This window comes from Cavia porcellus, unplaced genomic scaffold (assembly GCF_034190915.1).
Source record: "Cavia porcellus strain 051 isolate PalLab524CR breed Dunkin Hartley unplaced genomic scaffold, mCavPor4.1 scaffold_11, whole genome shotgun sequence".
Taxonomy (NCBI): domain Eukaryota; kingdom Metazoa; phylum Chordata; class Mammalia; order Rodentia; family Caviidae; genus Cavia; species Cavia porcellus.
Genome location: NW_026947494.1, coordinates 80,999,402 through 81,016,095, shown reverse-complemented (window position 1 = coordinate 81,016,095; position 16,694 = coordinate 80,999,402). Strand labels below are relative to the sequence as shown.

The 16,694-nt window shown below is 41.4% G+C and overlaps 1 long non-coding RNA gene across 1 annotated transcript in view; it reads left to right on the top strand.

Annotated features, from left to right (window-relative positions):
- LOC134478030 (uncharacterized) overlaps positions 1 to 16,694 on the top strand; it is a 36,063-nt gene that overhangs the window by 7,695 nt on the left and 11,674 nt on the right. Inside the window, exon 2 of the long non-coding RNA XR_010050371.1 lies at positions 9,582 to 9,735. This is a non-coding gene — a long non-coding RNA (uncharacterized LOC134478030). The remainder of the gene's footprint in view (positions 1 to 9,581; positions 9,736 to 16,694) is intronic.

Here is a 16,694-nt window from a genome sequence, read left to right as displayed (position 1 = left end):
CATTTGAGGTAGGTAGCTGCTGATGAAGCGGTCACTGAACAAGAAATCCAGGATCGTGCCAGCCTCAGCTGCCTTACAGTAAGTGGACAACAAGACAGGAATAGGGTGGACAGAAGAAATCAGCCAGTTCTTTGGCTTTCCCTCATCAGTGTATGCTTAGCGACCTTGGTAAGATGTACACTTCTTTCCTGGAGGTTTCTTCCACTCGTGACTCATGATTCTGTTTTAGGTGCTCAGCTGCTGCCCAGGATAGGCTAAGTGAGTAGCTTGAACCTGTACTTAGACTATGCCAGGTTTCTGTCATTGTGACAAAACAAAACAAAACAAAACCTAAGATGAACAATGCAAAAGGGAAGGCTTTGTTTTGACTTATGATTTCAGGGTTTCAGTCCATGATCACTTTGCTTTGAGCCTAATGTCATAGTACACATTATGACAGGAACAGGTGGCAAAGGAAGCCTGTTCACCTCATGGTGCGAGGAAACGAAGAGCAACAAGAAGGAGCTAGAACCATAATACCTTTCTTTTATGTGGATACATTCTCAAAGACGCAGCTCCCTTCCAGTAGGTCCACTTCCTGGAGGTTCCACTGCCTCTTGCTAGTGCCGTAGGCTGGTGACCAAGACTGTTACACAAGCTAGATGCTTTGATTTAAGAAAAAATCACAGGCTTTTTACCACCCTGGGGAAATGTTCGCTACACCCTCATTTCCTGGTGAAATTAAGAAGCACAGTGCAGAATACTAAAATTTAAAAAGATTTTGAATTTTTAAAAATTCTAGCCTTGATCTCGAAAAGGCTAACAGGTGTGGAATGGAAATGCTGGCAATGCCTTGTGCGGCAGGCAAGTTTTTGCATCCACTCAGACAAATGCACCCCTGGGTCAGTGGGAAAAAATGGGCCTTCGCAGAGGACCTGGACCGCTGTCACTGTGATGCTGGCAGCACCCAGTCCTGGCCTGGGCCAGAGCTCTCGGAGAGTTAACACAGCCCTCACATTCCCATTTAAATACCAAATGGAGTTAAGAGTGTTTTGATTTTCTCTGTCTCATTTTTTGGGGGGCGGGGACCAGGGATCAAACTCACAACCTCACGCTTCCTAGGTAAAGTACTGTGTCGCTGAGTTACATTCCTGGTCGAGTGTTTTCTCCAGACTAATTTGTAAATAGTGAAAGTAATACTGCCTCTTGCTAAACCTGCATAACATTAAGCTAAAGTCCCTCATAAAGGTGGGACAGAACCTAGAGAAGGACATGAAGACATGTGCTGGTGAGCTCCCGGGCCATCTGCACTCCCATTGTACACAACCTGTCCTCACACTCCACAAGCTGACACCTGGGCTTGATTCCTGCAGTCACTGAAGCCCCTGTGGACTGCAAGCGGTTCTGGCTAATTCTGTGTTCCCCCCAGTGAAAAGAAAGTGTCCTTCTATTTAATGGGGGCTGGGAACCTTGTTGCTCTTTGGGGTGGCCTGGCTGCTGGGCCTGTGGCTGCTACTCAGTGACTCTTCTGGGTGCTGCAGATGTATTAGGTGAATCAAGGGTTCTACAGCCGCCTTAGAGGATGTTGTTCTCAGATTCAACCAGTATGCTTTCGGTTTGACTAGTTGCATTTACTGAGATATGTTCTAGGTCCCGAAGTTGCTCCAGATAATGGCATTTCACTCATAAGGCTCTTGGGAGGAAGAGATGGGCTCCTTTTGCCAGAAAAGACAACAGAGGCATGGAGAGGATAGGCAGCTGGTGAAAATTTAGTATCAAGGAACTGGTACCTGGCTATCCTGCCTCTCAGGTATGATAAAAGAAGCATGAGAGAGGAATTAAATGGTCAGATGCTTTCCCAAAAGCCCTTCCCCATCATTTGAAGTGATGATGATAATGTCAACATACTTAGTGGGCAAATAAGGCAAAATCAGAGAAATAAGAAATATGATGACTAATGTGAGAAAAGCTGGGGTGGTGTCCGGATGGTCAGTGATTCATTTGTATTTCACTGGGACATCAGATGGCTTGGTGCCCACGAGGAGCACATGCGACTTCTTCCGTATGTGGGAGCACAGAGCTTGCATGTGAGGTTTTCTACACAGGTGATCCTCGCAGTGACTTTCAGTGGCTCTCAGGTTGAGAACCCACTGTGTATATTGTACCCGTGTGGAGTGTGGAGCCATGACCTCACTCAGGCTGAGACCACTTCCAGCTGTTTTATCCCCCAGCTGTGAGAGAACCTGTCACAGCCACAGAAATCTGACTCACTCAAAAGCTGAAATGTGGGTCCCATTTGCCTCACAGCTCTTTCCTAAGATCCTTTTATCTGTGCCAGATCAGCCCTTGAGTATCCTCCAAGCAGAGATGAATAAAATTTTGCTTCTTTGGTCAACATCCTCCCCCATTATATCCCAAAGAAATGATCTAGGAAGGAGTCCGTATTTACAGTGAGAAAATCCATCATATTATGATGCAGAAAAGTGTGTCCCTTTTCAATGCTGAATTTGTTACAGAAAAGCAAAAGAAGGAAGGAAGGGAGGAAGGAGAAATGACAGTGCCCCTCTCCCCAAGCCCAGCACACATGCATACAACTCCAGCCCTGGTATGGGCTGTTCCCTGTTGCAAGCAAAGCTGCTGAGAAAGCACACACCAGCCACAGTGGTGAAGTCATGCAAATGCTATGCCCCCAAAGGCCACAGGAATTGTGGAAAGATTTGTGTAAATATCTCATGCATTCTTGTGATCTAAGGTTTATGGAAATGAAAACCACAGTCAAAAAGCCAATGCCACATTTATTCCTCCCTCTTCCTTTTTTGCTTCAGAATAAATTCATAGAATATTTTTCTGGAGTGGCCAATAAAATAAAATTATTTCAGCTTTATTACCAGTAATACATGAACCAGTATGGGCAGTGAGATAAACCTAAACAGGATCCATTTGGGAGGCAAAGACAGGAAGTGGCTGGAGCCTGAGACAGGAAGACAAGAGTGACTCCTGCTCTGAGCTTTGGACTTCCTTTCTTCTCCTCGTGTTTCTTTACTCTGTGGTGCACTTTGGAGTTGGGATGTCTCACACAGAACACAGCTTGGACAGTCAACTTGCTGAAGCTTCCCTGGCACCAAGTTTAAAGAAACCACCGAGGAACACATGGTTTCCCACCCAAACTCCAGCCGGGCACGCCCTCCCGCTAGATCCCAGCAGCAGCAGGCCTCCCAGAGTCCTGGGCCTGAATGTAAGGAGGGGCCCCCCCTGGAGAGGTGCCCAGGACACTTTGGACACACGCAGCCTTCCCTCTCTTCCTCCTTCCATTGCACAGCAGTGAAATCAGGACTATGAGAACACTTTCCAACCCCAAATTTTTAAATGCACCTGTGTTCAGTGCTAAAATTTCCATTGAGTTTGTGTCCCAAGTTTTCTGATTTATGGTTTCTCTTTTCCCTGGCTTCTAGTCCAGTTGCTCATGTCATCCATACAGCGAATGGACTTGACTCAAGAAAATGCAAGACAGGAAATGACCCAATTTTCATTCATCTATTGATGTTTTCTTCATTGCTCCTAGCTTATATTGTGGACAAATTTCATAGCTTTTCTGTTCATATTCAAGTAGTGAAAGTTTAGCTTGAACTTAAAAAAAAAAACCTTTAGTTTCTCACGTTATTGAAAGTGTCCTCCCACCCCCACCCTATCTCAGTGCTGATTTAGACTTAGGACTGAATCCAGGGGAAAGAAAACATTTCTCCATCTTTTCTTCCTACTCTGGAGTTAGAACTGGGAAAGGAGAGTTGGTGGCAGGAAGATCATATTTGCCTACTGTAGCTGTCATTGACACTGACATCTCTCCAGAGGCTCTGATTCTGGCTTTTCCTCACATGAATGCATTCCTAGGTTCTTGGGAGAACACCCATTTCAGAGGAAGATGCTTGCATGGCTCAGCTAAGTGCTTTGACCTGTTCTTGACTTCTGCTCTGACAGCAGCATTGTGGGGGCTTGCTCATGTGCTGTGGGTTATTACCTGACTTCCAGATGAAAGTCAGCTTCCACTATAGTTATGGGAGCTCATTGCAGACCCTCCTGGTTAGATTTTTTTCAGTGAGAAGCAGGCACATGCATCCAATTGCCCAAGGCTCTGCATTGTGGCACAGGACCTGGTCTCACTTGGCTGGAGACATTATTATGTCTTTGGATGACTTGAATACCATAGTACTCCTTCCTCTCCATTAGAACAAAAGCTATTCCAAAACATCTGTCCTCATCAGGGTAGGTATGTAAAATGGCAGAGTAGGAAGCTTCTATTTCCATAGAAATGTTGAAAAATAAGCAGACACTTTCAGAATTTTGGAAAACAGTTAAAGGTCTACAGTGATCAAAAGAATGCTGAATCAGGGAAAAGGCAATTTAAAAATGACAAAGTTTTGTGACATTTTAATTTGGCCTTACTCTATACCCTTTCCAGTTTAGTGGTGGTCGTGAAGAAAGTAGCCTGTATTGCCAAGAGGGAATTATGTTATTGATCTGTTTTAAAATGTCTAGGGTTTTGCTAGGGGGATGCCTACAAGGTCTTATGTCACTGTTTTGGTCAATTCTGAAGTTACTCAGAGTAGAGAAGCAATGGTCATTGCTTGAAAACACTGCAAGGCAATTAATGTGACTTCTGGATAGAAGATAGACAGATGTACAATTGACCACATAAATCTGGGGAAGGAAAGTTGGAGTTTCTTTGTGAATTTACAACTCTCAAAAGCACCCAGTTATACTGGGAAATTCAGAAATCAAAATGATACCAAAGATAGGAGATACACACAAAAAAGCCAAGAAAATCTAAGCTTTCATTTGCTGATTTACAGGCTTGGTGTAAACACAGAAGGAAGGCAGGATTGTGAACAGATTGACAAAACATTGAATTTGTACCCTAGCATAGAGTGAACTTACAGAGATTACGAAAGAGTTTGTTGTTTAGTTGGTTCTTAAAAATTTAGATCTGGTATGCAAGGAAATCGCTACTGAAATACTAGCTGAGAACAGACTAAAGGAAGAGAGCTTTCACTGACTACCCAAGACAATGGAGTATAAACTTTGATGAATACAGTCCTCAGTGACAATCAGCCTTTGGCAAGGTGGATTGACTTTATTTTGAGTTGCCACATTATAATATGCAAATGCCCAGCTCTTACCCAAAAGTCATGCACAGAAAGAGATAATTATGGGTGTTTTATTCAAAGGATAAAATAAATAGAAATTATACTCAAGGGAAGCTAACATTGGACATATTGGGCAAAGATATGAATCATCTGCTTCAAATATGCTTAGACAGCTAAAGGAAAAGACAAACAACTAATGAGAAATGAGATGGTGATCTAAGGACAAAATGAGAGTATCAGTACCAATAGAGAAACTAGAAAAACTAACTAGAAGTTCTCCATCATTGTGTCCATCGCTATGATGCAATACCTGAGAAAAGTCAACTTAAAGCTTTACTTTGGATCGCAGGTTTGGAGGGGTTAGTCTGTGACTGCCTGACCTTTTCACTTTGGACTTGTTGAAAGGTAAAACTTTATGCTAGGCAGCACATGGTGGAGCAGGGCTGCTTACCTTATGCAGCCTGGGAGCAGAGAAAGAGGAAGGTCCCGGAGATAAGATGTGCCTGTCTGGGATGCGTCCCCAGTGACTTCCCCCAACAGCCTCCACTTTCTAGTTTCCACTACCTGTTAAAAATGCACCAAATTAGGAATCTATAGAAGGATTAATCCACTGTTGAGATTAGCACCTTGTGATTCAATCATTTCCAGTAGGACATATCTCTGAACACTGTTGCAATGAAGACCAACTCTTTAAAACATGAGCTTTTGTAGAGCATTTCAGATCCAAACCATAATATACAGTAATCAGAATAAAATATTCATTGGAAGGATTTCATCAGAAGATTTAATTAGGCAGAAAAAAATAACCAGTAAATTTAAAGACTGAGATAGTGCTGTCCTTAGAATAGAAGAAAAAAGGAGCAAGAAAAAATTAATATAAGGGGCTTGCAGAATGCCATAAACTAATGTAATATATATATATATATATATATATATATATATATATATATATATATATAATTGGCATTCAAGAAGGAGATAGAGAAAGGGGCAGAAAGAATATTTGAAGAGCAAATAGCCAAATAGTTACCAAATTGAATAAAATACATGAATCTACAAATCCAAGGAACTAAAAAATATTCCACCAGAATCTATTCAAGTAGTTCTGCACTAGACACATTGTATGGTTTTTGAAAGTCAAAACAATGAGAAAATCTTTACAATAGAGGGAAGCAATGAGCTATGACATCTGAGGGCTCCCAATTAAGATTAGCAGCCAGCTACAGGAAATCATCAGGCAGAGGGATGGCATATTTAAAATGTGGAAGGAAAAGACAGTCAATTATGGATTCTAAATTTGGAAAAAATTAACCTTCAAAAATAAGGGTAAATTTCAGATACTCCCAGATAAAAAAATGCTAAAGGAGTTGTTTACTATTATTATTATTTTGTGTGTGTGGTACCAGTACTCAAACTCACAAATTCATGCTTGCCAGATAGGTGCTGTGCAACTGAGCTGTATCCCCAGTCCTTAAACAAGCTTATTGGTAATAGACCTGTGCCCTAAGAAATACTAACATGAGTGAAATAGAGGACAATAGACAGTAACTTGAAGCTATATGAAGAAATAAAAACCTCTAGGCAACTTTACAGGTAACTACATAGGCAAATACAAAAGCCATCATATTATGAATTTGGTTTATAATTTCACTTTCAATTTCCTACATGATTTTAAACAAAATGCATAAATGTAATTACAAATCTGTTATTGGGCACACACACAGACACTATATATATATATATATATATATATATATATATATATATATATGTTTTTTTTTTTTTTTTTGGTAGTGGGGGTCAAACTCAAGACCTCTTGCTTGCCAGGCAGGCACTTATGCCACTGAGCTAAATCCCCAGCTGGGCACACAATATGTATACATGTAATTTCTGAAAATAATAAAATAAATGGGAAATGATTGATATCAGCACAGAGTTTTTATGTGATATTAAGTTGTTAGTATCAATTATTATTATTAATTAAGGTGTTAATTATAATCCCCTGGTTATCAAAAGAAAATATCTCTAAAAATCTATGAAAAGAAGTGAACAAGGAATCAAACTGCTCCACTGTAAATAGTTGCATAAAACAGACAGCAATGGTGGAAATGAGGGACAAATGGCGTAAGACATGGAGGAAACAAATAGTAACGTTATAGACCTACTTTTGCATCAATAACTCTTCCTTCCTTACATTTAATTATGTGAAATTCTAACAGATTAAACTTTCCACTTCAGATGCAAGATACTGACAAAAATCGATGAAAAACCATGCTCTCTCAAATGTACATTTTCTATAAGAGACTCACTTTAGAAGCAAAACTGCAATAGATTGAAAGAAAGAGGATGGGAAAAGGTACCTCATGGAAACAATGGCCGAAAGAAACTTGGCTACACTAATGACAGATAAAATAGACTTCTATGCATAAATCCACAAACAAAGAAAGGCATTAGACATTGAAAAAAGGCTCAATTGATCAAGAAATAAAAATTAAAAATGTATACATATATAGCCCAAAATACATTGACAGAAATGAAGGGAAAGATATTTCTTTTTTAGTAAGGTACTTTATTTATTTATTATATGCTTGTGATACATAATAATTACATAATAATTACCTTGGAAATTGATATATATATATACATCTCATATCTTGATTAATAATTCTATATTAAAAGCTGGAAACTTCAGTAGTGGTAGAATAACTATAAAGAGGGTCAGTGAAGAAATAGAGGAGCTAAATCACACCAGAAACTAAGTAAACTTGAGACATATAGAGAGTACTTTGTCCAACAACAGGATAAACATTCTTTTCAAGTGTATGTGGAATATTCTTTATTATAGCAAATAGGTTGGACTGTGTAACACGTGGCAGTACATTTAAAAATGTTGAAATCATAAAAGGTACGCTTTCTAACCACAGTGAAATGAAATTAGAAATCAGTAATGGAAATAAAACTAGAAAATTTACATAAGTAGAAGTTAAGCATGTTTAAATATTAAATCGTCAAGGAAGAAATCATAAAGAAGATTAACATGTACTTTGAGGTGAATGAAAATGAAAATCGAGCATACCAAGATTTGTGGGATGCAGTAAAGGCTGTGTTCAAATGAAATTTGTAACTATAAAAGCATACATTAAAAATAATCTGACTTTATTCCTAAAGGTGCGAGAAAAAAGAAAACCTAACCAAACTCAAGATTAGCAGAAATAGAAACAATAAAGATTAGATCAGAGATAAATAAAACACACAACAGGAAACAACAGAAAATTTCAAAGAATCCAAAAGTTGGTTTAAAAGAATCCAGAAGTTGATTCTTTGAAAGTATTAACAAAATTGGCAAGCTATAAGCTACATTTAAAAATAAAAAAGTTGCAAATAACTAAAATTAGAAATGAAACTGGGACATTATTACAGATCTTGTAGAAATAAAAAGGATTATAAAAAGGAATCTTATGATCAATTATCTGTTAACCAATTAGATTATCTAACTGAACAAATTCCTAGAAACACACACACACACACACACACACACACACACACACACACGTGCGCGTGCACAATCAAAACTAATTTGTGAAGAAATAAAAATTTCAAGAGACCTATAACAAGTAAACTGATTGAATCAGGAATATAACAAAGTTTCAAGTCAGATGGCTTCATTGGAGGGTTCTAGAAAACATTTAGTGCTATGCTTATACTAAAAATCATTGAATTATATATTATTATATGGTATAAAATTATATCTCAATAGAGCTGTTTGTATATTTTTAAAAATCACCTGGATTTAAGCACAGCTTGTTAGTGGCAGGTCAGCTCTTCAGCTCTCTTACCACCATCCTGAGCTGCCACCAGGAGCCCCAAATGACTCTGTCAGGTTAGCTCTGTCTTTGGCAAAGACCGATGTGGATGCCTGCTTTGATCCTCTGCATCACTTGCCTGTGCAACAACTTCATAAGTTCACACCTACAAGACAGATTGTACTGTGCATTTTGTGTGGGGCTTCATAGTCCAAGTGGCTGATACTGTAAACAGGAAACCAATTGTAGGAATGAAGATGGTGCTGTGGTTTGGATGAGTATCTCCCAAAGGTTCGTAGGTAAAGACTGGCTTCCTGGAGGTATTAGGAGGTGTTGTAGACCTTTATGAGATGGGGTCTTTTGGGTAATTAGGGTCCCTCCCCCAAAAGGGATGGTGAGGCTCCTGTCTCTTCTATCTCTGCTACCTGACCGCAGCTGTGATTGACCCCTTTGGCACACAAGCTCCTGCCATGCTGTGCTGCCCTCATCCGAGGCCCACATTTGTGGGCTAATTGTGGACTTGGGCTTCTAGAGTGAATCTATCGTTACATGTTAAGAAGCCTGCATCAGGTATTTTGTTAGTGATGGAAAGACGACTAACATAGATGGTTTTGTAACATTGCTCTGTGAAAGTGTCTAATTTTTAAATTCTTTCTAGGCCATGGCCCCCTATTGGGAAAGTGCTTTGAACATCTGTAGGAGAGGCCATGTGTGATGAAATGGAGAAGGACATACATGTCTGGTGAGGTGGCTACATCACTTCTGAAGCTACTTGGATATGAAGCAGATGGACAGGGCACAGAACTCTCTGGGTAAGTAAATTTAAGAAACATTCATGAGTTACTGATAGCAAAGCTGAATTGGTATGAACAGCTTTTCCAAAGTTTGTAGAAACCCTGTTGGCCCAAGCTTGTTTTCAAGTGTGATAAAATGGCCTTAAGATAAATGGCTCTGCGGACTAATAATGGTCGTATAGATGAAGGGCCAGGCTGCTCGATGTGTGGCCACATTTCTACCTGAGGCTCCTTTTAGGAGGAATTCTCACTTGCAGGCCAGATACAGACTTGGGAATTGGAAAGACCTCTTGGGGATGTCTTGCCTCCCCCAACAGGACTCTGCACAAAGAAACTGCCTCTGGTGTTTTTGTGGTGATGGGTTTGGTTGGTTTATTCATCTAAAGCAGAGGAGCCATTATGAGTGTCAGATGATTTTCCTCTAAATAGCTGCTTCTTTGTACCTGTCTCCAACACATTTCCTCTTCCCTCCACCATTACTCTGCAGGCAGCTGCTGTGTTCTCCTGACCTTAGTTCAGTGGTCCGTTGCTTATTTTATCTCCCCAAACAAAACAAATTCTCTCCATTTTATCCTACTTCCTACCAGATAGAATCTTTTGTTTTCACTTGCTGCCTTGTCAGCTTCCAAGAATTTTTTTATGTCTTAGGACCTGTGGAGACACCAGGGTTCAGTGGTCTGCACCCGGCTCCAGCCCAAGGTCAAGGATTCCCTCCTTTTCCTTCCCTGTATTGTCTGGCATCCTGCGGAGCTGCTGTCCCAGGCCACACCACCAGGACAGTGCCGCCTGGTACAGACCCCTCCTGCGGCCACGGGCGCCACCAAGCCCTGGACACACCTCACCACTGCCGGAGGTGCCTGGGCCCTGAGGAGGATGAGACAGGCAGGCGTGGACAGTGGATTTCTTTCCCTCTTTGGCTCTCTGCCCTGGTCTGGCAGCGGCAGGCTACACTCATCAGAAGGGGTGGCCTCATGCACGGGAGCAGCACCGTGTCTTCCGGCAGACCACAGAGTACCTTCTAGGTAGTAGACTGTACCAGCACATCAGGGGTTGCTGATTCAGAGAGTATTAGTTTAGGACAGTGAGGAATTATCACAATGCCTTTTCAAACAAAAAAGAATTCTCTCTCACAATCTTCCCAGACTGAGTTTTCATCTTAACCATAGACTTAGTCATGTTATGTTGCTTAAAAGTCCTCCTTGGCTTCCATCACCTCAGCTAACCCCCCACACAGGTGCTGCCTCCTGCCCATGGCTCTGTTTCTTTGAAAACCCTTATTGACCCTGTGATGTTCATGTTCACTCCATCAGGTCTCCAATGGCCAGTGTCTTCTGTCAGACTCCTTCCAGTTTTCTAGAAGTCAGCATTAGTGATGACACAGCACTTGTCACAGGGCACTGTGAACCATTGCATCCCTATCTTTCCCTTCAGTTTATGGAGGCATAGACTTCAGCTCAGCATGTGTTGGGTTCATGGCAGGTCATCAAAAACATGAGTTTGTTAGAGGTCTGTAAGATGAAAACTGAAAGGCCTTCAATTTCATCCAGTGCACGTTCTTTGAACAGGCAGTGGAGTAATATAAAGATGAATGAGAGGCTGTGCCTGAGCAAAAAACAAAGGCTAAGTGATCACTCCAGTTACCAACCAAGAACAGCAGGGGCAGCTGATAGCATCTCAGTTGTCAGACTGGTTGCTGCTTTTGAATAAGGAGGACTGATGAGATGCCTACTGGGGTATAACACAGAGAGAGAAAGAGACAGAGAGACAGACAGGGAGAGAGAGAGACAGTGAGAGAGAGACGGAAAGAGACAAGAGAGAGACAGAGGGAGTGAGAGAGAAACAGAGAGACAGAGAGACACAGAGAGAGAGAAACAGAGAAACAGAGAGAGAAAGAGAGAGAGAGAGAGAGAGAGAGAGAGAGAGAGAGAGAGAGAGAGAGAGAGAGAGAGAGGATCCTGATATCCAAATTACACCTAATTAGCTAAGGTCTCTTTCAGATTGCAACAGTCTTTTAAGAGGATTATCTCTGTCATTTCTATTGTGGGTGCATGACTTTGCTCAGATAGTCAAACTGCATTTTATCTGAGACAGTTTAAATCAGTTAGGCTGAAAGTAATTCAAGAGCTAACGGCATTTTATGGGAAGAAAACTTAAGAAAACACATTGCCCATTGCCCTTATTCAAATCCCCCTCTTTAGAGGTGCAGTGACTTAAATGTGGTCCTGGCTGGGCAGAGAGTCAGGATGGACACTGTCCCACCCTAAGTATAACGTTGATAACAGCGGGTAGTTGGATTATTAAAAATGCATGTTTCTCCAATGTGTTCCACAGAATGCCAGCCTCTGTAGAAAGTTTCTAGATATTTCATAGGGAAAAGATGCTTGGAGTCCAAATATATTTTAGGAATGCTGAACAGGTTTCTTTCTTGAAGAATCTCTACAGTGGTTATGGAGGATGCCCCATTTCCAGACTCATAAAAATCATGACAGAGCACACATTTTGGAAATATTGATGTGTTTAAAAGAAAAGAGACTTTGCAGTCAGTAGATGTGAATGAATTTCTCCAAACAGCATCAATCTGAGCTAGGAAATGAGAGTAGAGCTCTGCCACTGTCACAGGCTGTGTGACGGTGTCTAGAGATTAGGGAAAGATCGGCCCCCAAAGGTAGTTCCTGATTCACACGCAATCACTTTGTTCCTACTTCGAGTAATAAACCTCTGTAGTCAGATTGAAGTTTTCCCTAGATATGTGAAGGGAATCTAGTACCCACATGGATTCCAAAATCCAAGAATGCTCAAATTCCTTACCTAACAACATTTGCATTGAACCCACACATATTCTCCTGTATACTTTGACTCACCTCTAAATTATAATATCTAACATACTGTAAGTGCTATGTAAAATCTGTTATACTGTATTTTAAAAGCTGTTGTGCTGTACTATTTAGGGACCATTGACAAGAAAAAGTGTACATGTTCATAACAGATGCAATTTTTCCCCGGTGTTTTCTACCTGCAATGATTATACATGCAGGTGGAAGCCTGCAGGCATAGAAACAGGCTATGTTTACTTATGTGCCTACTACCTCTTCAAAAGAATACACAGTTGTCAAGGAACCTCAGCTGTGGAATGAGGGGAAATTACCAAAGAGGCAGGAGAATGAATGGGAATTACCAGAGAGGCAAGGAATACGTAAAATGTGAAATCACCTGCTTGCCTCCTGACATCATGACTGTGTTTGCTTAGAAAGTGCCCAAAGGTTGGGAGTGGTGTGATAACAGGGCAAACTTGACTCTTCATTTATCCAATCAATCTCCATGGGGTTTTTGCTGAGTTGCAGGCACTGCTTAGAAGACATTAAAATATTACAGTGGAAAAAACTGACACAATCTTTGTCTTCACTGGATTACTGAGTGTGTGCATGACAGGCTCACCAAATAAGCAAAACTGGCAGATTTTCTGTGAAAGGTCAGACAGCCAAGACTTCAGGGGTGGTGGACCCTGGTCTCTGTCATAGTTACCCATCTCTACTGTTACAGTGCGCAAAGAGTTACACGACACACAAAGGCAAGTGCGTGAGTGTTCCAAGAAAACCTTATTACAAAAATGGATGATGGAACCAGTTTTGATTGTGGGCGTTGGTTTGTCAAACCCTGGCGAAAACTGTAAATAGACCATTGCAACGCACTACTATATCAGGAAAAGATGTGTGGCATTGTCAAAGGATGTGGAAAGGAACTCAGTGTATGACTTGAGATTTGAAAGATAAGAAGAAATTAGGCGAACAGAGGAGAAGGCAGCGTGGTTGGTAGATGGAGAGGATGAGGAATACAGTGTGAGGTGGAGCTGATGAGGTAGGGCCGATAGTACTGTTTGGTGAGGCTCAGAACTTTTATCATGCTCCAGAATAACAGAGTTACATGTGTGTAGTTATGGCTTTGGAGTCACCCTGCTGGGCATGTCCTGGAGGATGGATTGGTGGTGAGGGACCATACTGTAGTGGTTCTGAAGAAGATGAAAGAAGCAAACAAAATGGCTATTAAGTTGGAAGAAAGCAAAAATTCAAGCAATTCCTCATGAGTAAAATCAAGGTATTTCATGCTGGATTTAAATATGGGGCTATAGATGGGTCCAGAGGGACTCCTGGGTGTCTGACTTGCTTGATTGTATAGCTCTATTGTTTCTGAGACAGAAAACAGGAAAAGGAGATATCTTAGCCTTTTAGGATATTATAAAATACAAAAGACTTACTAATTTATGAACAGAAATTTATTTCTGTTATTTCTGAAGGCTGAGGGGATTAAGATCAAAGCACAACAGGTCCCATGTCTTGTAGTGACCTCTTCTTTCTGTGTCCTCACATAGCAGAAAGGCCAAGTAGACTCCCTCAGGGCTCCTTTATCAGGGCACTAATCCTATTCATGGGGGCTCCACCCGCATGATCTAATTTCCTCCCAAAAGCTACATGTCCTAAAACCATCATATTAGAGGCGCGAATTTCAGATTAATTTGAGGAGACACAAATACTCAGTTTAAGACCTTCCATCCCAGCTCCCCAAATTTGGCTTCAGACATAAAATAATTTCATTCCATTCCAACAACCCCCTGTCTTAACTCATTTGAACTTCAACTTTAAATTCTAACCCTATCTCAACTAAGTGTCATCTAAATCTGACATGTGTGATTCATTTTAAGGCAATGTCCCCTCAGGTATACATGAATCTGTAAAGTAAAACAAGGTATGTGTTCTCAAAATACAGTGGTAAGACAAGCTGAAGATAAAAAATCTCTTTCCAAGAGGAAGAAATCGGCAAGAAGGAAAGGGTTAACAGGTCCCAAGCATTATAAAAATCCAACAAGGCAAACTATAAAGCCAAGGCTTGAGAAGACAAGGGGTGAGTTCTATCAGGGGACAGAGTCTGCAGAGGGAGAACTGGAGTTGGAGCTCTCTTTGTACAAATCACTAGGTCATCGAAGGGGACACTGCAGTGTAGAGGACACCACAGTACTAGGAAACAGCATTCCCAGGACAAGCCTTGCCTGCTCTGTTCTCCAGGTGCACCAATAGGATGGTCAGCCTTCTGGACCCACTGGGGTAGCAATATAAACTCCACAGGCCTTGATGAGCAAACAGTGAGCAAGGAGGGAGGATGGGTTAGTGAGGTCCAGGGGCAAATCTGTTACTGCAGAGTAGAGGGAGACCTTGCTGTTCTGAAAGCCCCCACCAGCTTCAAAGGATTCAGCTTAACACTGCTGTGTGTGTGCGTGCACTTGTGTGTAAGTATATAACGTATACAGAACAAGCATTCAGAGTGGGAAGGAAGTAGGGGGCAAAATGGCCTTGAGAGATGCGTTCCTAAGTGTTTGCAGAAAGTCTTGGGCCATTCCCGGATTTCTTCTATAGGGGAAAGGATGAAGGCAGGAGATAATATCATCTACATCTGAAGGAGGAGGGAGTCCCCAGGTACCATCTTGCTTACTACGCTGAGTTAAGGGAAGTGGGTATTGATTCACTTTTCTCATCATCTCTCCCCACTGGGGCACAAGTGTTATGATGGTAGAAATTTGGTCTGACTTATTCAGGCTAAAGCTCCTTACACCTAGAGCTGTGCCTAGCACAGGGAATCGCCAAGTTCTTTGAACAGGAAGTAGAAATAGAAATGATGATTGCTACCGTTTTATAGGTAAAGAAACTGAAGGTAGCAAGTCAAGGAGTTGGCCAAGAATCCAAACTTCTAATCTGTAGTTTACGTACTGGAGTCTTCCTAATTCTTAGCTGCACGGAGGTCCTGTCCTGTCCTGGGCATGTTGCTTCCTTTGTGCCGAGGTGTGCTCTGCACTGCGGTGTCCTCTTTGATGATGCAACAATTTGTATAGAGAGAGCTCCGACTCTAGTGTGACTCTAGTGTCTCCCTCTGCAGACTCGGTCCCCTTGTAGAACTCACCCCTTGTCTTCTCAGACTTCCCCGCCATGCTTGTTATTACTGCTTTCTTATTAGAAAATTGCTTTTAACACACCTTTCATAAAAGCTGCACACACTGTCAAGTGTGCATAGAAGTGAGGGAGTGTGAGGCAGAGATTATCTTCTCCGAGTGCTGAATCTTCTGTGGTTCAATCACAGTTATCAGCAGTTGCTTGGCTAGAAGAGTGACACGAAGGAAGGCCTTGCCTGAGTATTGTGCAGAATATAAAATCAGGGTTTTTTCTTTACCTGATTGACAGAGTTTGCTAAAATCCTTCAATAGTTTGACTCTTTAAAAACCAGTCGAATTTGTAATCTGTTCTGCAATTTCAGCTTCCCAACAGGATTTTTCCCACTGCTTCCTGCTCATAGGAGCCCTGCACCTACTGGTGATTGTGCGGACAGGACCTGGCCCCATAAACCAAGGGCTGTCCTGCAATGCTCTGTGGAAACCCTCAGGCAAGGTCCTGAGGTGATGGGCATGGAGACTTACACTGTAGCGTTGTTTGTGGGCATGGGAGTTAGGGCAAGCTCGGTGTTGGTCTCTGAAGTCTGGATGGGGAAGAGCAGAGCATGAAAACACAGGTCAGATGTGCGGTGGTCAAAAGCAATGGATTTAGTGCACGGCTAGTGGCACAGGCAAATTTAAAAACATCTTTGCACATCTGAGGGGGATGGTTCTGGGATTCCCTCTGTCCTCATGATACCAAAATCTGTAGATGCTCAAGTCCATTATATAAAATGGCTCTACATTTGCATATAGTCCACACATGTGCTTTCATGTACTTTAATCTCTAGGTTAGTTTTAATGTATAATAAAATGCAAATGCTATTTAAATAGTTGTCATACTGTATTTTTTAAGGGAGTAATGGCAGGGAAAAATGTCCTTATATGGTCAGCATAGAAAAATTTTTTTCCCTGAATATTTTTGATCAAAGATTGAATGAATTCATGGTTATAAAAGCTGTTGATAAAGAGGGCTTGATTTCTTCATTAAAATAAGAAATGTGGT